We start from the raw sequence: 26,814 nt of genomic DNA, 5'->3' as shown, positions 1-26,814 counted from the left end.
GGCAGGTGGGCCAAAGAATGGTGGATTTGAGGAGTTTGGGGGGTGTTGTACCAGAAAAGGAGAATTAAGCCAGCTCAAGCAGCGTTCAGAGATAGCACACATTTCCATCCTCGGCTCGGAAGCTAGCGAGCTTTGAACATTTTTGACAAAAGCCCATATGCTGTTGCCTCAAATACACCCAAAACAGCACCCTCCTCCACGCCTTTCTGGCGGCTGCTGCCGCTGCTGCTGAATTCTCTCCTCTCCAGCATCCAAAACCAAGACTCTGAGCTCAGGAGTCAGGGAGGAGCCTTCCAAGATCGTGAAGATGATCTTGGAAGAGTTTTATTTTGTTTTTCTTTTTTGTTTTTTTTCCAAAAAGAATCTGATTGCTTTGAACTCAGGGATGAGAACAGATCCTTGGATGGTGGTAGACATGGTGCTGATGGAAGGAAGAATAAGGGAAAAAATGAAAGAAAGAGGGGAACAGGAGGTGGGGTGAGAGGGAGAGGAGGTTGGGGGAAAATAGAAGCATTCCAAGACAGAGAAAAATCCAATTCTTTTCATAAATCATTCAATTTAGAGGAGTTTGAGAATGAAAGGAAGAAGGCTGTGCCTTCTGTCAGGGAAAATCAAGGCAGTATGAAAACTCATCTTTTGCTGGTGTTGGATGAGTGGTTTCGTGGGAGAAAGGAAAGAAGTTGACCAGGGGGACCACTTGGAAGATTTATTAATCCTGGCAGTCTGCATTAGGGAGCAGATTGAAAACATGTCTGCAAAAGTGATTCGGACAGACTGAACGTCTGTTCTGGCACAACTGATTCTGAACTTTCCAGTGGGTGTAAGGTGGAAGACGTATGGGGAATTACGCCTGAAGAATCAAAGCCAGACTGGAGAAGTTTTCCTCTTCACCGTCTTGTAGAGGATCACACAGGTCTTTAGAGAAATGGGTGTCCCATTTTAGGAATGGGTGGACAAGCAACACAACAGGCCAGTAGCGTGTAGCAGGCTGCAAGCTGAAGCAGCACCAGCCAGTGTTTGCAGATGGGAAGGAGGGGACACACACCCACCCACCGACACAGGCTGGAGAAGGGGAACAACAATACCAAATGCCGTTAAAAGCTGATGCTTCGCTGCTTCAAAGAAGGTTCTTTGTATAGAGTTTTGACGTCAGTGGTTTTATCTTCCTGGGTTTCTGCTATCTATTCCACCTTTGGAATGTACCTACTGTTGGCTAATCAGGTGCTGCACTGGCCAAAGAAAATGCCCTTGTAGAAGGAACTAGAGGAAATTTCACTGGAAACTAGAAGTATGGCATTTAGTCCAGAGTCTTCCATCTATTTTAGGGGTACGGGGAGAGGAAAGCGGATTCCTGGTGGTGTTTTGATTCAAGAAAGCACACCTAATGTCCACCTTGCTTGGTACTTTCCACTTTTGTCTGTCTGTCTGTTACTTTCCTGCCCTTTTCTTGGTCATATTTGCAATCACATGAATGGTGCACAAGGTCTTTCAACCCTCACGCTTTCTGCAGCTTTTTGCTAATTCTAATGTAATCCTTTTGAGACTTTTATAATACTCCACTCCCCCTCTGCAACCAGTATCATTTCACTCTTGGTGCCTTTTCATGTCGTGGGTCTTCTTTGCGGTAGAAACCACCCCTGGGGTGAAAGCCTGAGCCATAAGCCCTCGATTTATGTCATGCTAGGAGAATCCTGTGTAATACTTCTGTAATAGGCGTGGCCTCTCTGTAGAACAGATTCCAGTTTTATAACTGTTACTCCCGGTTTGGGGTAGAGAGTGAGAAGGGAACATTTGTTTCCAAGTCCTCAGGAAAGGTTGGATTGGAGTTGTCTTTTAACAGACCAGATAAAACCTGAATCATCCCCATTCTCACCCAAGGCAGCCACATCCAGTGACATTCAATTTCCACTTCCTTTTCAACATTCCACACTTACTTAAGGGTGAAAGTACCATGTTTCCAAAGCTGAGTTCTCAAGAGGAAAGAAGATAGAGGCATTGGCACAATATCAGCTGTGTTTTGGTGGCTTCCTCTAGAGGCAATCTGGGGACTTGGTCTCATCAGAAATGTTGTTTAGTTCCATGAGTCAAGCCCAGATCACAGTCGGCAGACCAACACATGTAGCAGTCTGTAGGGGGATGGCAGAGAGTGAGTGGAGGAACCACTAGTCAGTCCTGTTGGTGACACACTTAATATTTATTTATAGATGAAGGCCACCCCCTAAATAAACTTCCTCAGGATATTTTAAGTCTATCTCTGAAGATAATTTAGCACCAGGATAGAAACATATATTCAATTCATTGATTTCATAGCAATATGCATACATCATGCAACTGCAATCCAAGCAACCCCCTGCTTAGTCTCTCTTTCTCCTCTCCCCCTCTGTGAGGCATACTTGGTGAGGCAATATCTTTATAATGTATCAAATTGCAACCAGATGTCTGCCTCAAATGTCAGAACAGTATAGCAGAGTGGGAAGCAGTATATCACAGTGGTTAAGAGCTCAGACTTGAGTATAAGACAACCTGGATTCATGTCCTGGTTCTATCATTTACTAGTTGTGTATCCGAATCAAGTAGTTTACCACACTGAGCTTGAAAATAGAAATAATAACAGTAGCCCCTCAGACAGCAGGTTGTAAGGATTGAGTTAGGTAAAGCTCTACCCCTGTGTGTGGTACATGGTGTTGTTTAGTAGACGTTGACTCTGGAGCAAAGCGTATAGTGGCCAAAAGGAAAGCAACAACTCCTCATCGTTGGATTCTCCATGCCTACCCATGTCTCCCCCAAGTAATGCTGACAATTTTTATTGGGATTTCAACTCCTGATGGACAATTACATTCAGATGAAATGAACACACATGAGGCAGGGTAGAGAGTGGTCCCATAATCCTCGTCTCTGAGAAAAAGTTAGTTGCTTTCTGATCTGACTGTTTCAGTTAGGGAGTTGGGGATAATACATAATTATCCGGATTCAGAATTGATTGGTATAACATTTCCATAGAGCATTCTGTTGGTTTGTATAGAGAAGATCAGGTACTGTCAGTCTAAAGAAAGCTCAAACTCCTTGAAAAATCATAATTTTAATCCCATGGTTTCATCAAATCTACAGTGACTGTGTGATTTATAGTTTATATCAAAATGTCTTTAAGAATGAAAGAGGGTGTCATTAGTAATTATTCTAGGATGGAAGATCTAACAGAGATAATCCCAGGCAAACCAGGATGTAGAGTGGTCCTTGTCAAACTTTATCACCCAGCAGGCAGGGAACCAGCATGAATTGATAAGACATGTGAATCTCTAAAGTGTAGAGAGCCACCTCCCTTTTATCCCCACCCAAGAAGGGTAGTCGTTTTGCCTGGCGTTAACTTGTTTCTCTTTCGTAATTGCTTAGTCTAGAAAAGTTTGTACCTAAGAAGTTTCAGCTCGGCAAAAACCTAGTGCTTAAGGCTAGATCAAACCACAATATGATTTCATATCACCATATCAACAAATAGTAGCAGCTAAAGACTTAATGAACATGTAAAAATCATTTGAAATTAGCATATCAATTGTTTGTGGATGCATGAGTGTTAGTAAAGGACTAGAAAAGAGATCCTCTTAAATAGAATGCACATTTTCCTTACAATTCTTTTAGCAAGCTGTTAATTTTCTTCGAAAATCCTTTCTACGCAGAATAGACCAGAAGCAGACTTCAGCCCAAGCCCTGTCCAAAAGGCCATAAATTCCAAACTATTGGAGATTTTACTGCATAAAGGAAAACTGTAAGGCGGAAAAAAAAATGCCTTTGAACCATTTAATTCAAGGCTCCCCTTGGTGCCAAGAGATCAGTTAGCATGTTTGTGCTGACTTGATCACCAGGAGCAGAGTGAGGGGCTGTTGAGAGGCGATTTTCTGACAGCAGCCTGTGGTTAAGAGCCAATGTACTGAGGGTCACAGAAAATGCTTGCCCTGGCGGTGAATGAGCGTTTTTCTCTAGGAAGGGAGCGTTATTGTTTGGGTCAAACCTTTCTCCTTTTGAAAGGTGAAATTTGTTGAATGGGATGCAGGGGTTGGTTTCAGGGGTCATTTCTGACATTCTGCTGTGTTCACCTGGCAAACGTGCTATCTTAGAGAAGCAGGATGTGGTAGATGTTCAGTGAATGTTGGATGCATTAATTAGATGAGTGTGCATGGTTCAAACCCAGCAACAGATTAGCTCTCTCCCCACCCCACCTCCAATTCTGAGACACTGAGGCTTCTGATCAATGCAACTTGAAAGACACACACACTACAAATAGATTTGACTCTCCCTGGTGTCAGAATGAGGTTCCCTAGATAGAGACATCTGTCTGGCTGGGCAAGTAGACATGTTAGCCAGTATAGGGGCAGGAGGTTGGACTAAATGCCACTTGGATGTGCTTTCCAGGCCTGTGAGTCTCCATTACCTCCACCCCTGCTCCAGGCCACCAAAAAAAGGGAACACCCCTAAAACCCTAACTCTTTTAATAGGGAAGGAAGCCCAGGTCATGTGCCTTCTTCTCCACGAACACTTCAGGTGTGCTGCAGAAGAACAATACATTAAAAAAAAAAAAAAATCCCATTTTTTTTTTTCAGAGTGGCTGGATTTACCTTCCTGTGAAGTGGAAGAATTCACAGGGGCTTAGCAAAACTAGAGCTCTTTAATCGCTTGTTCCTAAGACTTTCGCTGAAGTGTGAGATGAAGAATGATGAAGAGTTTGAACTCTGAAGTCAAATCTATCCAGGCTCAAATCTTTCTTTGCTACGTGCAAACTGCAGGACCTGCTAGTCACTTCACCTCTTTGTGCCTCAGCCTCCCCACCTGTGAAATACTCCTCTGTTGGGGTTGTAGTGAGGAGTGAATGAGATAATTTATATAAAGAGCATGGCACTGTGCCTGATACAAACCCAGTTCTCCATAAAGCAGATGCCCTTGTGTACTATGCCGGGGTTACCCAACGAGATGCAGAGAGGGGAGATGCTAAAGCCCCTTACTACCTGGGCTGTGATTGTTCAGTAGTGATGCTTGGGTTCTGTGGACTGGACTCCTGAGCACTCCAGTGCTCTGTATTCACTTTTAAATGTGGTTTTGGGGCTCCCTAAAGAGCCACTGGAGATCGGTAGAGCTGTTTAAAACATTTGACAGACCCCAAGGGCACACTAATCAGAGGAAGTGTTTTATTTTATTGGTTGCAAATGCTTATAGGCTATGAGACTTGGCAAGCAGCTTGACCTTCTCAATCTCAGTTTTCTCATCCGTAAAATGGGGCTAATAATAGCAGCTCCCTCCAAGAGCTGCTGTGAGGACTGGATGAGCTAATTTTTGGAAAGTGCTACTTGGCACCCAGTCAGGGCTCCATCAGTGTTGGCTCTTGCTATTAATAATAAATGATAGGTTTTTTCATTACTATTTGCCAGGCCCACTGGGGAGAAAAATGTTGAACGTCCTCCTGTGAGGGCCTCAGAGTTTAGTTGCAAAGGTAGATACAACGTAAGTACATATTTCATAAGGCAGATAGTCTTCTTAGTTTTTAAAATTTGTTTTTACATAGTAACTCCATATATTTGGGGGGTACATAGTGATGTTGTGATACATATAATGTACAGTGATCAGCTCAGTGTAATTAACATATCCATCATCTCAAACATTTATAATTTCTTTCATTAGAAACATTCAGTATTTTCCTTCTAGCTATTTGAAACTGTGAAACATATTATTGTCTTAAGTACGATAATGTAGAGAGAAATAAAGACAGAAGAATGTAAAAAAAAAAAAAACAGTGGAGGGAGAGACGCTTAATGAAGCTTGGAGTCCCTTGCTATAGTCACACAGTTATTTTTAGTTATCTGATCTGCAAAATGGGGATGATTCTTCTATTTCATTAACTTTATCTACAAATGCAAGGGATGATCAGAAAAAATCAGACCTTTGCCCCCAGCAGGGTCCTGAAGACCATTTCTTTTCCCAGGAGAAAAAGCAGGCTAAACTCTCTGAGAGGAACATTAACTGCTAGGGAATAGTCGATGCTAGTGGAGGGGAGCCGTGGAAGGGAGCTGCTCATATAATATAAATTTTCCAGCTCAAGAATGCAGTCTCTGGCATGGGCTATTAGGCTTCTTGTCCTTCATGGACTAGCTCTGGCTAATAGGAAGTCCAGTCTGTATTCCACGAACAACCACCAGTGATGGGGGGATTATAGCGAGCCTGCAACTGTTGAAGATAAAATTAATCACAGGGGAATTAATACACAAAGTGGAAGAAGCTGCACGTTGGCTAAAAAACAATTAAGTTGTACTTTCATTCATTTATTCAGTCATTCAACATTTTTATTGAACCACTACTCAACGTAACAGTGAACGAACACGGGAACTCCCTATTCCCATGGAGGAGAAAGACAATGAATGAAGAACCAAATAAATAAATGAGAGCTGGTGGTAATGCATTCTATAAAGAAGAATAAAGCCAAGGAAAGGAATAGAGGGTAAGGGAAGGAGCTGCTTTGTTGGACAGCATGATTAGGGACCCGAATGGAGAGGTGAGCTGTGAGAATAAGTGACAGAAAATTGTTTGAGGCAGAGGGAACAGCAAGTGCAAAGGCCCTGAGGTAGAAGGATGTTTGGTGTATTTGAAAAATAGCAAGGAAGTCACTGTGGCTGGAGCAGAGTGAGTGAATGGGAGAGTGACAGAAGATGATTCCCAGGATGCAGGCAGAAAACAGATCAAGTGGGGCCTTGTAAGCCAGTTTAGGAAATTCCGAGGTCCTACGCTGGGGGCAGGAGGTGGCCCCAGTGGGGGGTTCTTGCCTTAGGCAGAGTTCCAGGTCTGATCTGCTTCTCTTGACTCCTCTTTCCTGACTCTGATGCAGCCAGTGATGACTTTGAACAGCAGTATCAGAAGCATGTCTGGGCCCCTCCATGTGTTATGGACAAGCATGAAATTACAGTCTCTTGACTGTGATCAATCAGATCAGGAAACTTTACAGACGCTGTTTAGACTTCCAAATAGCAGTGACAGATTTTGTTCCCACAGTGCAAGGGTTTGGTCTCTCATATTCATGCATGCAAACCTAGACTATCCCTTGCACCCAGTAGCCCCCTCCACTGCACACACTGAAGCTACAGTCTGCTTTTTCTCTCTCTCTCTCCCTCTGTGTATCTCTCCCCGGCACCCATCTCCCTACACCTTCCAGCCCTCCACTCCATTTGAAATTTTGCTGAGGGAGCTCCCTTATGCTACAGCCGGTGTGCGGAGCTCCGTGAAATAGAACACTGAATTAAGATGTCATAGAGACAAAGCCAAAACAAATACAGGAACAATGCTGAACCCTAAAACAGTCATTAAGTAATTCATGTCTACATGTGTCTGTTCAAAACAAATATTAAGATCTTCCGGACGCAAATATTTCTCATTCAGAGAATCCCCTGGTTGCTGGATTCCCAGAGCTTAGATGCCGCTGTCGGACAGCTTTGCTGAGTACAAACACCAACAGATCACTGTTCTCTGGCTTCATTAAAAGTTAAGCTTAGGCAACTGAGCAGGAATTTAGAAGACAGTTGCCACTTCTGCAGAAAGAAAGGTGCCATTTGGGCCTGAAGCGTGCATCCTCATGGTGTGTGTGCATGCTCGCTTTTGGTGGGAATGTGTGTGCTGAGAGCCTGGTGTTACTATGTGCCTCGCCCTGTACTGAACATATTTCATCTCTTATCCAGTTCTATCCTTATAATAATTCCAGAATAGAGGTGTCTTCAAGACCCTATTTTACAGATGAGAAAACGGAGGCTCTCCGAGTAGACATGACCTGCTCACAGACCCATGGCTGCTAAGAGTCAGAACAGGAATGAGAACCAGAGCTCTTAATCAACATGTTTATAGGATAAGACACTTTGCAGAGGAGGAAAAAAATGATATGAGAGAGTGGAGGTAAGCCCTGGGAATCCAGCAACCAGAGGAGTCTCTAGATGAGAAACCTTTGCATCCAGAGGATCTTGTTATTTGTTTTGAACAGGCACATGTAGATGTGAATTGCTTAATGACTGTGTCAGGGTTCGGCATTGTTCTATTTGGTTCGGCTTTGTCTCTACGTCATCTTAATTCAGTGTGTGCCCACGATCACACGGTGTGTAAGTGATGAAAGCAGGAGCTGAATTCAGGTCTGTCTGATTGCAAGTATATTCTTCTTTCCTGGCTGGACTTCCTGTCACTGTGGTTTGGGTTTTAAGGTTGGGGGTGTTTTTGTTTTATTTTGCTCACCTTGTTTTATGTTCAATCAGCTTAGGTGATTGCCATTGTTATAATCCCATCTTATACCACTTACAGCAATACTGCTTTCCACCCTCCTTGCCCCTGTTATCTGTTATCCACATAGACCCAGAAGAACCTCTTTGAAAAGCACATCAGACCATGTAAGCCCTCTCTCACTCCATCTAAAGCCCTCTATCACTTTCTCATGTTTGTGTTTTTTTGGTTTGTTTTTGTTTTGAGACGGAGTCTTGCTATGTCGCCCAGGCTGGAGTGCAGTGGTGTGAACTCAGCTCACTGCAACCTCTGCCTCCCAGGTTCAAGGAATTATCCTGCCTCAGCCTCCCAAGTAGCTGGGATTACAGGCACCCATCACCGCATCCAGCTAATTTTTGTGTTTTTTTTTTTTTTTAGTAGAGACAGGGTTTCACCATGTCGGCCAGGCTGGTCTCGAACTCCTGACCTCAGGTGATCCACCCTCCTCAACCTCCCAAAGTACTGAGATTACAGACGTGAGCTACCATGCCTGGCCCCATGTTTAAGTATACTGAGCCAGCTCCCTGCCATGGCCTCTAGCCTCTTCATGGTCCAGTTCCTGCCCACCTCCCTGAGACCATTTCTAAAATGCCACCTCTCACTTCCTCTGGTTTAGTTGTATCTTATTCCTTTTAGTTACTCACATTTCCCAGGCTCCTTCCTGCCATGGAGCCTTTGCACATGCTGCTAGGAAAGCTCTTCCTCTCCCCTGGTGCCTGATTTATACCTACTCCACTTTCCCGAGCTCAGAGCAAATGCTATTTCTTTGGGGATCCTTCCACAATGCTGCATTCGAAGTCATACCCCTCATTACAGACATTATTTTCTTATCACCATTTTCAACATGTTTGTAATTGTATGTGGACTTGGGTGATCATTGGCTAAAGTATGCCTCTCCTGATGGTCGAGGCATCATGAGGAGAGGGACTGTGACTATGAGCTCCTTGCTGAATGAATCTCTTTCCCCAGAGGCACGGCAGGGGCCAAACACATGTTGGTAGAATGCATGAACTGTAGCACTTTCCCCTCAAATCACTTTCGCACCTAATAGTCTGAACCATATGGAATTGCCAGTATTCAAAACCAGCAATGTTATTTCCTCTGATTCATAGGAGAATTGTTTGAACCACTGGGGCTGGAGACCGTGCCTGTTTCATTCCTTGTGGTATCCCAGCACCTAGTACAGTGGCTCAAGGTTGGTAATCTTTAAATATTTGTTGAATAAATTGTTAATGAGGACAATACAACCATAAGCACACCGTACAGATGAGAAAACTCAGACCATCCTGGCTAACACAGTGAAACCCCGTCTCTACTAAAAAATACAAAAAACTAGCCGGGCGAGGTGGCGGGCGCCTGTAGTCCCAGCTACTCGGGAGGCTGAGGCAGGAGAATGGCGTAGACCCGGGAGGCGGAGCTTGCAGTGAGCTGAGATCCGGCCACTGCACTCCAGCCTGGGCGACAGAGTGAGACTCCGTCTCCAAAAAAAAAATAAATAAAAAAAAAAAAAAAAAAAAAGAAAACTCAGAGACCTACAGAGGTGTAGTATTAGAATCGTAGAACTAACAGGACCTTAGGGATCACCCAATCTCATTTTACACGTGGAGGGCTGAGGGATAGGTTTGATAACATGTTTAATATATTGGAACCATAGTGCGCATGTGTAATTTGTAAACAAATACACATATATTGGGGTTTTGTTCTCAGCATTTCTCACTGAGAGAGATACGAGACAAAAGAAACTTTGGGGACCATTGATTTAATTCAGCTCCTCTTTTAGCAGAAAGCAACACGAAGCCTGCAAAAAGAGAGAGATTTGCCTAAGGTCTGTAGCCTGTAGGTGAGCTCTGGGTTCAGAGAAGTGATGTTTGCCCAGCGTCAGGGCTCTTGTTTGAACCTCTCTGCTGCGACCAGGTGACCAGACACTGGTTCTCTCTGGTGACCCCACCCACGCTGTGAGACATGACATCCCTCCCCCTCAGGGTCTCCTGCGGCACCTGCTGCCCACCCACTGGTCTGGGGATCCTGTCCATCTGCACCCAGCCTGTGCCTAGCAGAGCAGGTGAGCAGCTCTGGGTGTTTCTGGAATCAGATTTCAGAGCTTCCAGCTGATAAGGGGCTTTTGTTTGGCCAGTGTTTTGCCCCAGCCTCCTGTCCACAGCCAGGTGGCAGGTGATTCTGGGACCCAGCCCACACCCGGAAGGGGTAGGTATCTGAGCAGTGGTGCAAGATTTATCATATGGATGGTTGTTTGCTGCAGGAATGAGAGGCCATCATCATTATAGCACCTTTCAATGATCAGTTCTCTATAAATCCTCATTGCCTCACTGTGGCACTCAGTCTACTGTCAGGATGAGAGGGCAGCCAGAGGGGACCTTCAGAACTCAAATATAGCATCTTCATTTGATAGATGGGGAGACTGAGGCACAGAAAGAGCACAGGGCATTCCACATTGCATCAGAAAATTAGTGCCAAAGCTGTAGCTAAAATATGGGCTGCTTGGCACCCAGTCTCAAGACACCACACTGCTCAGAGTTCCCTGGGGAAACAAGACAGAAAAATCAATTTATTCACATTTTACAAATGGGCTAATGAGGCTCAGAGATGTGAAATGATTTTCCTAAAGTCACACCATGAAATAATGATATATCATGTCACTGTTAAACAGTTACTATTGATCTTGTTTGATCCTCAGTAAGTACCAGTGTTATGTCCATTTTAAAGACGAAGAAACTGAGGCTTAAGTTCTTATAAAGACCTGGAATAAGCTCCAGATCTCTTGACTCCAAGTTCAGTGCCTTCATGCCACTGTGGGGCAAGATTTCTGACCCCCAAGAGGTTGTGCACTGAGCGGGGATCACCAGGCAAGGGTGGGAACGGTGTGACTGTCTTTAATCACTGACCCAGGCTGCACTGCCTTAAGCAATCCCATTCAATCTCTCTCATTTCTGTTCACCCACAGAGTGTGCCAGCATCATGCCTTCTTCAACTGCTCTATATATACTGTATCTTTTTCCTGCATGGAGAGTCTCTTAGAATGACATTCCTCTTAATGGCCTCGGGGGCATGGAGGGATTGGAGTGGGCCCCCAAAATCGAAAGGGGAACCCAGAGATCAGTAGCCTTAGGAAGAAACACCATGAACCCCATTATGGAAGGGACAAGACTGAGGCAGAACAGGCCCCAAACTGCAGAGGGAAGAGTGCATGCGGGTCAGGAAACCTTCTTTCCATGGTGGGTCCTGGTTATATGTGGCCCCCAAAGAAAAGACACTTTGACAACTAGAAGAAGTAGGGGTGGCCTCAAGATTGCTGTAGCCCAACCCTCCCTAACTCTTCATTTTACAGAAGGAATCTGGCACAGAGTAGTCAAGTCACTTGCCTAAAGTCTCACAAGCAATCAATGCCATTGACAATAGGTTCATTGTAGGGCACTTGTGGGTTTTTGGAAATAGAAAAACTAGTATGATTGCTTTCTGCTGGGTGCTATAACACATGCCTGCAGCCCCAGCTACTCGAGAGGTTGACACAGGAGGATCCATCCCTTGAGCCCAGGAGTTCTGGGCTGAAGTGTGCTATGCCCATGGGGTGTCTGCACTAAGTTTGGCATCAATATGGTGACCTCCCAGGGGCTGGAAACCACCAGGTTGCCTAAGGGAGGTTAAACCGGCCTAGGTCAGAAACAGAGCAGATCTAAACTCCCAGGCTGATCAGTAGTGGGATCGCGCCTGTGAATAGCTACTGCATTCCAGCCTGGGCAACATAGCAAGACCCCAACTCTAAAAAAAAAATAGTAAAAATAAATAAAAAATAAAAACGATTGCTTTTCACTGACCACTCCTATCCACACCCCAGAACACCGGCCGTTCCACCTTGGCTCTATAGCATTTATGTCCTTTTAACAAATCAACTCTCGAACTGTCCCCACGTGGTGGTTTGAATGCAGGAGCTAGAGGCTATGATCTAAGTGCTCCTAGATGCTTTTAATGTTTTCCAGGGAAGCTCAGGCTGAGGCTTCCACCACAGAGACTCCCAGCTTGCGACGTGGGCAAGATGCCATTTCAGCCACCCTGATGTTTACTATCCTTACTCCAGTTCTTAAAAGCCTTTTGCCTTTCCCCTCCCTGGAAAATAGTGTGCTCTGCATTCCCACCCCTCCAATCCTCCAACCTAAGGAAAGCATCAACTCCCAGTCACCAAGCAAATGTTAGTTCTGACGCATGCCAAGGGAGGGGTGTTGTGTAGTTAGAAGAGTTCTGGCTTTGCAGTTAATGTGCTTGGGCTTGAATTCTACTCCATCACCTAGTAGCCATGTGACCTTCGGCAAATCCCTTCACTACCCTGAGCCTCAGTGCCCTCCTCTGTAATATGGGGACAAAAGTTCTTAACTCAAGTGGTTGCTGATTCCTGGTATGACTGAGTATTTGGAATGGTTGCCTTTGGCCACTCAGGCTCATGTGAGTCAGTTTGATGGTGGTGGTGGAGTGAGAAAAGACACTGGGATTATACCCCTGATCAAGAAGGCTAAACCTCACAGTTTATGGGTTCCATTCTCTGTTATGCAGATGGAGAGAAAGCCTCAGAGAGGGAAAGGCATTTGCCCAAAGTCATACAGTGAATGGGAATCCAGGTCTCCTCACCCCTAGAGTTCACTTCTCTGCCTCGGTGACCTCATAAATGTCAATTTTTCAACTTCTTCATCTGTCAAAAGGATTAATAATAGTTACTAACAATAGTTTCTGACTACTTACTATATTCCCAGCACTGAGAAAAGTGCTTTGTCTGCAATATGTCACTTAATCTGCTCAACCACCTTTTGAGGTAGATACTGTGGCAATATCCATTTTGTAGATGAGAAAATTAAGGATCAGAGAGGTAAGTGATTTGTCTAACTTACACAACTACGTAATGTCAGAGCCAGAATTTGAATCCTATGCTGCTAACTCTCACTAACTCTTACTGGGAACACCTGTTCTGCCAATCTCCTGAGATAAGGAGAGATGAGAAAACTTAGGAGCACCATATGGAAACTAGGAAATTCTTGACAAGCTGTTTACATCTTCCAATATGTGGCTCCATTCTGCTCCATCCCAGTGCCACAGTGGCACATCAGAGAGAATGTGGCTCAAGATGTCTGTCCACTTGCACTGCCCTATAGTTCTATCTTGGGACTTGCCAGTTTGATGCTACATTAATGTAGAACCCTTTCCGGAAACAAGTTTCTCTAGGAATGAGAAAAAGACAAGGAGAATAAGTGTTTCTTGAGTGAGAAATTTGGGACTTCTAATTGCAGTGCTTACCCCAGGCTGACCCAGTTAGGTGCAGCCATTATGCAATCATGGTTATTCTTCAGATGCACAATACTTTATGTTTGCTGAGAACTTGATTCTTGCATCTACCCATCCGCCCATCCATTTATCATGCATTTACTCATCATCTATTCCTGCATCCATTTGTTTATCCACCACCACCTATTCATCCATCCATCCACCCTTTATCCATCCATCAGTCAAGCAACAATTGAGGCATTTATTATTTCATTCACCCATCCATCCATTTTCCAACATTTTGTCTATTCATCCATTCTACAACTATTTTCTTTTTCCTTTTCCCATTCATCTACCCGTCCATCTACCCATCCATCCACCTCTGCATCCAACCAACATTTATGGAGCATCTAATTTGTGCCTTTCTTCACCACTTCCCCACCTTTATGGTAAAGTTAGATTTATTCATTTCATTCAACTGACAGTAGAAACTAACTACCAGCTCAAATTATTTTTTTCAAGACCACACAGGGATAAAGTTAAACCTGATCTTGCAGTCCTAGTTCTCTCCAAAACACCTATAAAACATTGTGGGTCCAAAGAACCACAGGAATCTTGGGTTTGTTTTTCTTCTCTGAGGTCTTTTGCTGTGCATATTTAAATAATCATGCATATTCATTTATATCAGAAACAAAGGATCACAACAAATGCTGTGACCCTTTTTCACTTGTGCGAAAAGATTTCACATATGCAAAGCACAAAAAATAAAATTTTCTGTATTCTCAACTTGCTTTCATTTAGGTATGGGAGACAGGTTTATGAATAGTGACTAGAAAGCGGGGCAGGAGTTAATAGTATCAAAAAGAAAATTAAGGCCTAGGCAGGTAAAGTGACTTGCCCAAGGTCATAAAAGTTAATATAAATGCTGTGTAATTTACAATAACTTCAATTCCTAAACTAAGCTCTCTGTTAGGCAATTTATAGACAGATTTCACTGAATCCTCACCCCAACTCTATGTAATAGGTATCATTGTCTCCATTTTAGGGATGGTAGATGTGAGACTCAGACAGTCTAAGCAACTTGGTCAAGGTTATCACTTCGTAAGGGTCAGAGTTAGCACAGGCGTGCTTGCTTCCACAGTTTTCTCTTTCATTAAACTTTTCCCAGAGTCAAGGTATGGAGTAGAAAATGTCACCTGTGAGGCCCAACTCTTCTCCTGCTTCTGAGTTTCTAGGTGATTGCTTCAGTGGAAGTCCATCCCAAGACGGGTTCAGATAGAGGAGGAAGGTTCTGCACAGAGATGAGGTGGACCTCAAGGGCATGAATGGGGCAGTGGTGGAGTAGCGATGGTCCCAGCCTGCACTGGGCAATCACTCAGAAGAATCAACCAGCCAGGAAGGGTCTTCTCAGCAAGCAGGTTATCCATGAAGAGGAAAACCCTTCAAGACAAGGAAACAAGAGATACTAGTTAACCACACGTGCTCTTGACCACAGCTCAACTCAAAGGTGGCACCCCAGAGGGGCATGAACTGAGTCGCTGGAAATGAGGAAGGTGTTGGGAGGAGTGGGGTAAACATTCTCTAAGCACCAGATTTGGTAGGGATTTCCACTTCTTTATACTCACTTGTGGAGTGATTGAAAAGAGCCTTGTAATGTAAAGGAGAACACAAGCCCAGTGAGGTTGTTTTATTTACCCAGGGCTGCCCAACTTGGCAGAGCTCTGACTGCTGGCCATCAGTCCACACACGTTACTGTGGAAGCGTCCATGATCCCTGCCATGTGGCACCTTTCTGGTCTTATGGGTCGCTCTCTCTCTCTCTCTCTCTCTTTCACCCTTCTCTCCAGCCTGGAGGCAATCTCTTTCTATTCTGAAGAAATCTTTCTTCCTTTGTGTTTCTTCATGATTCTCTCCTCAGTCCATAAATCCCTTCCCCTAAGGGCTTTGACTTTTCCAAAAAGCAAAAGTGAAAACACTCTCATATTCTTTCTGTTTTCAGCTTGACACATGCCTCCCTGAGGCAATAAGAGTAGAACCCATGGCCTGCTTAAATGGTGAAAAAGAAAAGGGGAACATATAGGGAGAGGAAAAAAAATCCACATAGATCAAGGTCTCAAAATATTGTCCCATTGCACATGCAACATCTCCTTTAAGCTGCTTAAGCTTCTGAGGTGGATACTGTCATTATCTCCAGTTTTCAGAGGAGGAAGCTGAAGTGTGGGGACATTATGTGCCTTCTCCAAGGTGACACAGCTAGGAAGTGGATCCAGGATTCAAACTCAGGTTTGTAAGGCACTAATTGTCAAATTTTAACTACCATATCCTACTGACACACTACCTGTGTGGAAAAAATATGTATCAAAACTGTTCCCTAAGGAAAATTGACTTGCCCAAGATTGTTTGGCAAGTCAGTAGAATGGGAGCCAAGCTTGCTGATCAGAGGCACATCCATCAGGATCTACATTTAATGGACACTATCTGCATACGTCTGGGTCTAAGGGTCACGTGGCTTGGTCTCTGAGGAGGCTACATTCAACAACCAAAAAAAAAAAAATGTTCAGAAAGGGAAGAGGTATTTCTTAGAGTGCCAGCCAAGCTCCGGAACTGTGCAACTGAGTGGATAAGAGCAATATGGCAAAAAGATAAAAAAAATCACAGAGTGTCAACATCTCTAACTAATTGGTAATGGTTGTCTGGAGCACGGTGTTGAAATGGACTCTAGGGCTATATCTGAGATCAGTAGCAAAGAGTGCTTGGATCAATTAGTAATGTCTGTCATTCTTGCAGGAATGGGAGGTTGTAGCATGCATACTATGTATTTATCTTTCCTGCACCTGGAAGGGGATGCTACAGCTTTTGGAAGAATCAGATCAAGTGCTAACTATTGAACATTTACTATGCTGTTGGTGCCATGCTCATCACATTCACTATTTCACTTAGTGTTATCACTGGATTCCCTCTCCTGACACATTTTGCAAAGGAGAAAACAGAATGTCAGAAAGATGAAGTTACTTGCCCAAGGCTAAAGAAGCTGGTCCATGGCTAACCAGCTATGATAATTACTGTGCAATACATAAACAATTAGGTTGATCAATAGAAATGTCAGTAGAGAAACAATCCCAGAACCTGTTAATTGGTGTTTGAATGTATATCTTTGGCCAGAGGGCTTTGGCTTCTTTATCTCTCTATTCCCAGTGACTAGCACAGGGCTCTGGACACAAGTGATGCCCAATTCATATTTATTTAGAACTGTGAACAGGCACTGCGCAAGACAGTGTTTCGGAGTGTAAAGAGATTTGGTTATACATATAATGGCAAAGTGTCTAGTTTAAGGTTGGGCATGACTAAGTACACAATAAATATTTGTATAATCCAAGAGTGATAGAGGAGTTGGCTACTGGGTGGGATCAGGAAGACAAAATGAAGATAATCTTGGTGAAGACAGGACAAAGGTATTCTTTACCCTATCTGGAAGGATGTGAGGGGCCCAAGGACCAGCCCCCACACTGCTGATTGCTAGGATACCAAGCGATGCAGGCACATTTCATGATACCATCAGGCAAGTCCAGGAGGGAGAGTCCTGCACCTGGGGAGCTATTTCTGGCCATGTGTTCTGCCAGCAGTGTGCTGGGAGGCTGCAGGAGCTGGATCTGCTGCTGGGGCTCTGGAACTCAGAGTCAGGACAATGCTAGCTTTGTCTTGCCAGGGGCATGTGAATGTCATGGCAGGAGGGGAAGGCAGCAGGGAGGGGCGGCCTCAGGGAGCCCAATCTTATTCTGCCACATCTTTTCCCAGCTGTGTCCCGCCTGTGTTAAGTTTGAGGGTGATTTATGTTATCTGCAGCATTGGCATATTGCATTTTAAAGAGTCTCAAATTATGAAATCACTGTGAGATTGGAAGAATTATTTTTTTCCATTTCATAGATGAAACAACTAAAACTAACACAGTTATTTATAATAACAACAGTAACAACAGTGTATGTTAGGCATTATACTAAGTATTTCATATACTGTAACTTATTAAAGCCTTAGAATGCCCTGTAAGACAGGGAATATTCTTATAGCTATTTTGCAGCTGAGGAAATTGAAGCTCAGAGAGGTCAAAACTTTATCAAATCGAGTCCCATATGATTCCAGAGCCCATAGTCTTAACCTCTATCCTATGCTACCTCTGTGTCAATCAACTCATTAACTTGTTAATTAATACTTTGCATGTATATAGTGCTTTAAATTTCCCAAACACTTTATGTATATTTGTGCCTTAGAGTGGTGCTCTAATAGTAGGCAGTAAGTAGAACAAGTACTATGTTTTGTTCACATCCCTTGACACATCAAAAATAATGCCAGAAGCTGGGAAGGTACTTACTGCTCTGCACTGTACTTTGTACAGTATTATGATACATGATATTTTGTATTTTGTACAGAACACACAACACAATATATTTTGTACAGTACAGAAAAGTAACCCCTGTAGTATACTATATTTCACTTCCCCAAGCCTCAACTTTGTCATCTATAAAATGGGGAAAATAACTTTTTCCCAAGGCCTGTGACCACTGGAGATGATAAATGGGAAAAGTGCCCAGCACACCTCACACGTCAAAGGAGTGCAATGTGCTGTAGCTGCCAGCCACACACCTCGGAGTCGTTTTACAGAAGTGAGCAGATATTTCTCTTGCTGAAGTGAACAAGGTGACTGGCTAAAATAAGCCTACTCATCTGTAACTGAGGCATAACACAAGTTTATTCTTAGCATCCCCTTTGCACTCCCAGTCTCTGGAAAAGAAGGGACTCAGACCAAGGAGCCGTGAACTTTCCAATACATTTGACACCAGTGGACCCTGTGTTTCTTGTGACTGGCCCTGTACTAAAGACCTCAGTGTTCTTGGTCTCCATTTAGGCAAGGTCAGACCAGAGCTTTAGTCAGAGTTGGTTTAAACTATTTCCAGGTGCAAGAGGCATCTCTGGGAAAAGAGGCAAAAGGGACAGAGAAAATATGTTTACCATCGGAACATAGATTTTGTGAGTACAAGTCATCTAGCCATGCACAGCCCTGTCCTTGGGCTATAATTATATTCGTTCTGAGTTTTCTCAAGAAACAGCTAGAAAGGGAGGCATTCTGCCAGAGCCTAACCTAAATGAAAGCTTATCACTCGTAGTCACAGGATCATTTGGCCAATGGGGGAACCTGGGAGGAAGGTGAGAATTTCCTTTCATTTCCTCTCTTCTTTCCTATGAATCGCTCAGCCCAGCACCATTTTTCTGCTAAGGAAAGTGGTCTCTGGCCATGAGGAAGTGTCTATTGTCTGCACACACCATTTGGGCTCAAAGAATAAGCAGAATAGCACCATCTCAGATTGTTATAAAAAGGCCATTAAATGAGGGTGGTATAGTTAGGGTAGGCAAGATTAGCAGCTAAAACAGATGAGCTCTGGGATCTCAGTGGCTTCATTGATACATTCATTTCTTGCTCTTGCTCTTGTCTTAGTCCTTCCTATGTTAGTTGAAGGAGAGATTGCTTCTCATGGCATACAGGGACCCACCCTTATGGCATGACTTCAAAGTTCCGTGACGTGGTGGTACAGCTAGAAGATGAGGAAAGTGAACGAAGTGGGAGAGGTCCCACCTACTCTTGACTGCCTCTGCTGGAAGTGACTCAACACTCCTCTTTAAATTTCATTGGTGAAAGCTTGTCACAATGTCCCCTGGGTGCTAAGATAACTGGGAAAGGCACTCTCAGAGCATGTCTGAGTGAGAAGGGAAGGAAGTTTAGTACCAACCTCTCTCAAGGAAGGAATTGCCTTTCAGGCCAGGAATCACATATTAATGTGAGCATCTCAGGCTTCTCTGATAAGTTATTTCTCTGTATGAGTGGAAGAGGGCAGGAAAAATAACGGTTACTATTTATTGAACAATTGCTAAGGATCAGGCACTATGTTAAAATGTCCCAAGCCTTACTATGTTTCATATATAAACCCTGTCATGCATGTATTGTTATTTCCATATTATAGATAAGGAAAACCCCCATAAGAGAAAGTAACTTGATCAGCATCACACAGCTAGGTGGGAGTAGTGGCTTATGCCTGTAATCCCAGCACTTTGGGAGGGCGAGGCAGGCAGATTGCTTGAGCCCAGGAACTTGAAACCAGCCTGGGCAACATGGCAAAACCCCGCCTCTATAAAATAAACAAAAATTAACCAGGTGTGATGGCTCATGTATGTAGTCCCAGCTACCTGGGAGGCTGAGATAGGAGGATCCCTTGGGATCCTGGGAGGTGGAGGTTGCAGTGAGCTGTGATCACACGACTCCACTCCAGCCTGGGTGACAGAGTGAGACCCTGTCTAAAAAAAAAAAAAAAAAAAAAAAAAAAAATCACACAGCTAGAAAATGCTGGAGCCATGATCTATTCTGATTCTGATTATAGGTCTGATTCTATAGCCTGTGTTCTTACTCATTATACCACACTGCCTACGTGAAATACAGCTTTCAATGTGGCCCTGAGGGATTAAACATGATGATAGACGAAGTGCTTAGCCCAGTTGCCTGACACGCCATTAGTCCTCATTACATGCTGATTACGAAAAGAAAACAAGCAAAAAAAAAAAAAAAAAATTCAGGTTTCTCTTTGATCTTTGAGGAGTTATCTGCTCTGATGGTTTTTTCCCTTGCAAACTGGTTCCCATTTATTCATTTGCACATCGAGTTAAAGTATCTACTCAACGTGTTCTATGGGCTTATAGTGCTAGGCACTTGGTTTGTGAAGATGAGCCAGATATGGTACCTCTGCCCACGGAACAGAGTGAGGGTGTGGGATGGAATCATTCTCTCCAAATTCTTCTGGATTCTGAGAAATGGCACTGGGGTTGTCAGAAACCTGGGGTCTGATTGGACACTTGGGACAGGATGAAAATCTAATTGATTAGAAGTGTTTATTTTCCATTTGCGGGGCAAACCAAGTAAGAAGGTAGATAAAAGGAACTGTAATATTTTTATTTAGTTCTCTCCAGAAAGATTTTCCTGTCTGATACCGCCTTATCTCTATCCAACTTAGGGCCGCAATAGACACATTACAGTTCTCGGTTACCCTATGTACTGTGTTTGGTGCAGGACTAACATATGATACTAGGAGAGCCAATCTCAGCCCTTCCCTGGGGCTAAGTACAGAGGAGAGTGACTATCACTAGGCTCTGGTGGTGACAAAGGCCATGCTGGACAGGAAGGATCACAGTAACACCCAGCATCTATTAGACATCTACACCAAGGCCAGTGTTTACACCATGCTGTTGAACGCTGCATTTGAATGAAATTGCTTTAACCTCACAACCACCCTTCAAGGCGGGTACCTTTTCATTATCCTTATTTTACAGTTGAGAAACCTGGAGCTCAGAGGGGTGACAACACTCATTCAAGGTCCCACAACTAGTAAGGGATCAAGCAGGGGTTTGAATCCCACACCCTGTGCTCACAGTCACCGTACCATATTGCTACCAGTTATCTCTATGTAGCTACCTCTGGGTCCCAGCAAGGAAGGGCATATGGGAAGATGGCTAGGCTTGGGCTGCAACCTATGTTCAAAGACCAGGGGCAAGTAGATTTAACCCAGCCATTTGGACTGTGCTGTCTCTACTCCCCCTCGTCCCCCGACACCAGCGTCATCCAATCTAAGACCCAAACTGAATAGCTCTGAGCCTTCACAGTTTCCGGCATATCCTGAGCCCCAGCCCCCAGGGCTCTGTAGCATCCTTGATTTTTTATTCTTTCAGGGACATGTTATAAAAGATTGAAGTCAGCAACTGCGTAGATTGCTATCAAAAATGAGGGCAATTTTATACATGTTTTCAGTTCCTATTTCCCCTCCTTGCTTTCCTCCAAGGATTTGAGATTGTTAAGCAGGAGAGCTGGTAGAGGTTCCAAGGGGAGGTCACCAACTGGAAATGAGGCACCTGCCAGATAGAGAAAACTACACATGGCTAAGATACCACACCCAGATCAGCTTCAAAAGCAAGCCCTCCTAATGGGCAGCAGAAAGATCAGAGGGGCACTGGAAGGTCTTGTCACCCCCAGTTCCCCAAGGGCTTGCTGCAGTGGCTTGAGTTCAGTCCTTTCCATGTATCTCCTCCATCTTCATATCTCAGTGGAAACCTTAGACCTCTTATCTTCATGGCTTCTTTTTCCCCAAAGTTCTCTTAAGCAAACCATCATAGAGAAAATGCTGAATTATTCTTTTATTCTCTCTATAGATGATATTACTAAATTGTCATATGAAGAGATGATCAGAATATGAAGAAAAAAGTACAGGGAATAGAGTATGATAGAGATGTTTCAGGCTGTTAATTATTAATGAATTTTTAATTGATCAGTTATTTAATTAATAAATATATGGTCTAGTCTGGATTTCGGATGTTTGTGGGTTTTCTCAGCTTTTAAAAACGAGTCATGTCTTATGATCATCTTATTCTAAATATCCACCTTGGTACCAAACTCTATTTGAAAATTTGATCTTCTTTTTCTTAAAGAGGGCCTCCAAAATTGTGTAAACTGCAGGTCCCACACCCCTGGTTATGCTCCTGGTTCTAAGATTCTGAGACCATAAGATTCATGGTTTATACATTCCCCGGATCCAAGGTTTGTCATCTCCTGATCCCTTTAGGGTCACTCCCAACCATTCTGCTCCTTGCGTCCTGTGGGATATTGTTCATTAGAACATCCGATTCCTAGACTTCACAATCCTGGAAGTTTTCTGTTTGTCTCCCAAACATTTGAAGACAAGGACTGCAAGGTCCAAGGGGTTTAGGAAAGCACAGTAGCTTCTGAAGCCAGCTGCTCCTGAGAGGGGGATGGGAGCCTACAGCAGAGAGCTTCTGAGGAGGCCTGGTTTTGTTCAGATTTCTCCATTCATTTGGTTTCCTCCATTTTTCATCCTGCGGCTCACAGGCGGATTGAGAGAAATAGCCTCTAGGTAGCAAAGGGTGGATCACAATAAGGGCTCCAACCCCCTTCTTTTACAGGCAAGGAAATTGATCAGAATATGGCAGCCCATTCAACAAGTCAGCCCAGCTGATAGCTAAGACTCCTTTTCTCTCCCCTCGGCTCCCCCAGACTGAGAAAAGAGGACAAGCACTGAGAAGGCACTTTACTTCCTGCCGAGAAAGAAGTGGGGAATGATTTTAAAGGCAGAAGCAAAGACGATGTCCAGTGTCTGAGAAATAAAAATCTCCGTTGCCACCAAACCACAGACCCTTCTTCCAGGATCCATTTTCCTTTGTTCCCTTGGCGGAACCCGAGGTTCCCTGCTCCACTATTATTTCACTCAATTTCGGGGGCACCCAACTGGTTCACCCAGAAAAGATTAAAACAGGCTGCTAGCAGCATCACAGTTCCTGTGGCTTCAGATTTTGGTGTTTCTGATTGCACAAAAACCTATTTGAAATAAACATAATAAAACTTTTACAACAGGCTCACTATAGGCCCCCAAACTCTGGCCGACTTTGAGGGAAAGGAGGAGAAGGGACAGTCAGGAACAGACTGCTTCTGGAGCTCTCAGCTCAAAGCACTCAGGCATTAACTCTTTCCTGTCCCAACCCTGGAAAGGATGGATTCTAGTCTGTCAAAGCAGAAGGGGCCCCATTTTACAGACAGGGAAACTCAGCTGTCCCACAGCTTCTCTGAGACGACCAATGGAACAGTCTTTGAGGAGCATGTGGTACAGTGGTTCTCAAACTTGGAGGCTAATTGGAATCAACTGGGAATCTTTAAAAAAGTACTGACACCTGGGCGCCATTTCCAGACATTCTTATTTAATTAATTTGGGAAGAGACCTGGACATTGGGATTTTCTTAACCGCTCCTTAGGTGATCCTAATGTGCACCACTGTGGGAAACTGCTGGTGTGGTGGAGAAGGGACAGGGAGCTGTATATTTACATCTCTGTCCACTGTTTCACAACTGTATCCTTCAGCAATCACGTGGGCTTCAGTCTCCTTCCCCTGTAAATTAAAGCTAACAGTGAAACCTACCTCATCCAGGGTCCAAGTGGGAATTAAATGAAATGATACACATTAATTGTTTAAAGCAGTGCCTATCACAGAGTAATTGATCAGTACATGTTTGCATTATTGTTACTGATGTCACTGTTGTTACTTATCACTAATGTCATCATTTCAAGGTCTTGGGATGGGAAATGGGGGAATATAATTCCCACATCCATTGATGGTTGAATTAGGATTTGGGAGATCTGATTTCCTTTTTGACTGTTCTGACAACAAACAACCTGTGTGACCTTGGGCAAAGCTCTTAACCTCTCTGAGTTTAGTTACCACATCTTACCAGATGGGTCTCACAGCCCCTGACCATCTATTGTCCAGGAAGCTGTGAGATTCCAATAAGATAATGGATTTGAAAACAGGAATGCACCAGAGGAATTTGAGATATGATTATGACGCCCATTGTATCCCCCTTGTGCCCGGGCTGGCCCATCTGTTCTGAGAGCTTTCCGTTCTCTCTCTGCCTCCTTTGGCCGCCAGTCCTGAGCTGCTCTATCTGACATTTGGGCAGTTTCCAGGGAGGATTCTGTCCCTCTTCCATCTGCCTCTCAACTTAACTCCTTCTCTCCCCTCTTTTGGTCTACCAGGATCTGATGCCAGGGTGTGAGGCGATGGTGTGTGAGAAGAGACGCTAAGGAGTGACTACTTCTTCTTTTCCTGGTGTCAGGAAGCGGCCAGTTATCTTGGATTTCCCACCATGGAAAAGTTGAAAAGTCCCTATGAAACCTTTTAGATAGGCAAGGAGATGAGGTAGAGTGGGAGGTAGAGATGGGATTTGAACCCAGCTTCCTGGACTCTCAGACAGTGTCTTTCTGCTCCCCACTCCACACTCCATTCCATTGCCCTGAGCTCTTGGGGATGGGCTCTGCAATATGGGATCCCTCCTGGCTCCTCAATTTCTCTTGGAGAAGTTACTGCCTGTGGGAGAATATCAGGGCATGGGAGTTTGCTGCTTCCGTCGGGAGCCTGAGCTGTCTCCCAAGGAGAATTTGTGTCCTTGGCCGGGTCATAGAGCTTCTGCAAGACTCAGTTTCCTCTGCTATTAATGGGAAAACCCACCACTGCTTCTATTGGTCAAATGCGACCACAAGCAAGAAAGAATTTGCAACCTCTATTGCCTGAAATGCCAATGCTCCTGCTGGAGATGGGCATGGAGGTGGGTTGAATCTGCCAGGCTGATCTCCCCTGGCTGGAGACCGAGGCCAAGGCAGAGGCATCTGGGCTGCTCCGAGCTGTGTGGGCTGGGAGGAGCCTGCAAGAAGGCAGGGCCTGCTTGGGATTGGCAGCTGCGGGCCTGCTGGCAGATGGTCTCCTAAGTGGGCCACCTCAGGGTCAGCTTTATGGATTTGCACATTAACCCTTCCCTCCCCAGCAGCCCCGTGGCTGCTGGTTCTTTTTGACTTTGGCCTCACTGAGCTGTAGACTACCCCCTGCCCACATCTTATCACTCCCCAGCCCTCTCTGAAGACACGAACCATCCGTTGCTCATGGAGTGCAATTTAAAAGTGGGCAGAGTCAGATTCTGAAAACTCGTGACACTCAGAGCTGGGCAAGATTGAGAAGAGAACATCCTTTTAATATTCATCACTTGTATTAATACCCAGTTTTGTAAATACTGATGTACAAAAAAAGAAAATATCACTGCACAGGATAACCAACAGAAATATTTTGGAGTTTATCCTTCTAGACTCACTAACTTACTCTTACTTTATCTCTCTTTTTTCTCGTCTCTCCCTCGCTCTCCCCCTTTACCAATATGAGATAATATTGGACGTGTTTTTTTTTTTTAATTCCACACTTTTTAACAAATTTAGCAATAGAGTCTGAGTACCTTGCCATGTAAATATCCATCCATCTCATCATTTTTATGCCTTTATAATGTTCTATTATAGGCATCTATCAAAAGAAATTCACCCATCTGCTATTGTTGGATGACCTCATTAGAGAATGAGGAAACAAACTCAGAGAGGTTCAGTGACTTGCCCAAGGTCACACAGCTTGGAAATAACAACAGGAACTTGAATTTGGGTCTTGGGACTTGAAATATGGTTCTCTTTTTTAGGTTAGAAGGAGTGAGGGTTTAGCAGCACTGCTCTTGTAAACCAATACGGACCAATCCCACTCCAAGAGGGGCTCAGACGAGTGTTGCTTTTTGATTGTTGTTTGGCTCGGTTCTGGGTTTGAATATCAGCCCCATCTTGATTGGCTGTGTGCTTTTGGGTAGCCTGATTGATTCCCCTGTTTAGTGGGGAGGCCTCTTTGGAGCCTCAATTTCTTCTTCCATAACATGAGACTATTAAGATCTAACTTGTCAAGCCATTAAGGGAAATTGTTAGAGAAGAAATTGTCCAGGTATGTGGCACATAGTGGGTGCTCAGTGGTGAGGCTAATACTCTTCCATTGCTGCTAGAATTTTTGGTGTTATAAGAATATGAATAGGCCTGGAGCAGTGGCTCATGCCTGTAATCCCGGCACTTCGGGAGGCTGAGGCGGGCAGATTGCTTGAGCCCAGGAGTTCAGGACACGACAAAAACCCCATCTCTACAAAAAATACAAAAATTAGCCAGGTGTGGTGGTGCATGCCTGTAGTCCCAGCTACTTGAGAGGCTGAACCCAGGAAATCAAGGCTATAGTGAGCTGATATCGCACCATTGCACTCCAGCCACAGTGAGATCCTGTCTCAAAAAAACAAAAGAATGAAAAGATTAATGTTATCTAATATCTATTCATATTTTCTGATCTCTACTCTTACCTAATGTTATGTAACAGCTAATCATGTTAGAGCTTAACGGTAGTAGTAGCCCCAGTCCTTAGCCAGTCTCCTTACCATGCCTCAGTTTGCCCACCTATGAAAGTAGGCTACTACCTTTGATTGTTTCTGAAGGTGATTCTTCTCCTCACCTCCAGCTCCCCGTGAGAACGCACGTTTATCTCCTGATGGGCACAGGCCTGATCTTGAAACCCCTCCCTCATCAGCACTTTCTTTCCCCTCCCCCACCAGTCAGAGCCAACGGGCTGCCCCTTCCCCCACCAGCTCTCAGGCCTTTGACACTAATTGATACGGAGTTTCCCCCTCTAATCCTGCCTCTGCCTGGGGCCCTTGTTCCTAGGGCATCTGCTTGGTGAGAGGAGGAGGAGGCAGGGCCGACCGCCACCCGCCTGTCTGCCATCTGGTCCCCTTCCCCTCCCTCCTCTCAGCGCCACCAAGGGAAATCTGTAATGAATCCGTGGCCCCC

The 26,814-nt window shown here is 44.3% G+C and overlaps 1 protein-coding gene across 1 annotated transcript in view; it reads left to right on the top strand.

Annotated features, from left to right (window-relative positions):
- Positions 1 to 26,814, top strand: part of LOC105494988 (serine/arginine repetitive matrix 4) — a 178,594-nt gene that overhangs the window by 884 nt on the left and 150,896 nt on the right. The window lies entirely within an intron of this gene.

The sequence above is a fragment of the Macaca nemestrina genome, chromosome 10 (assembly GCF_043159975.1).
Source record: "Macaca nemestrina isolate mMacNem1 chromosome 10, mMacNem.hap1, whole genome shotgun sequence".
NCBI lineage: Eukaryota > Metazoa > Chordata > Mammalia > Primates > Cercopithecidae > Macaca > Macaca nemestrina.
The sequence above is the reverse complement of the archived record's forward strand: the minus strand, read 5'-3'. Positions and strand labels throughout refer to the sequence as shown.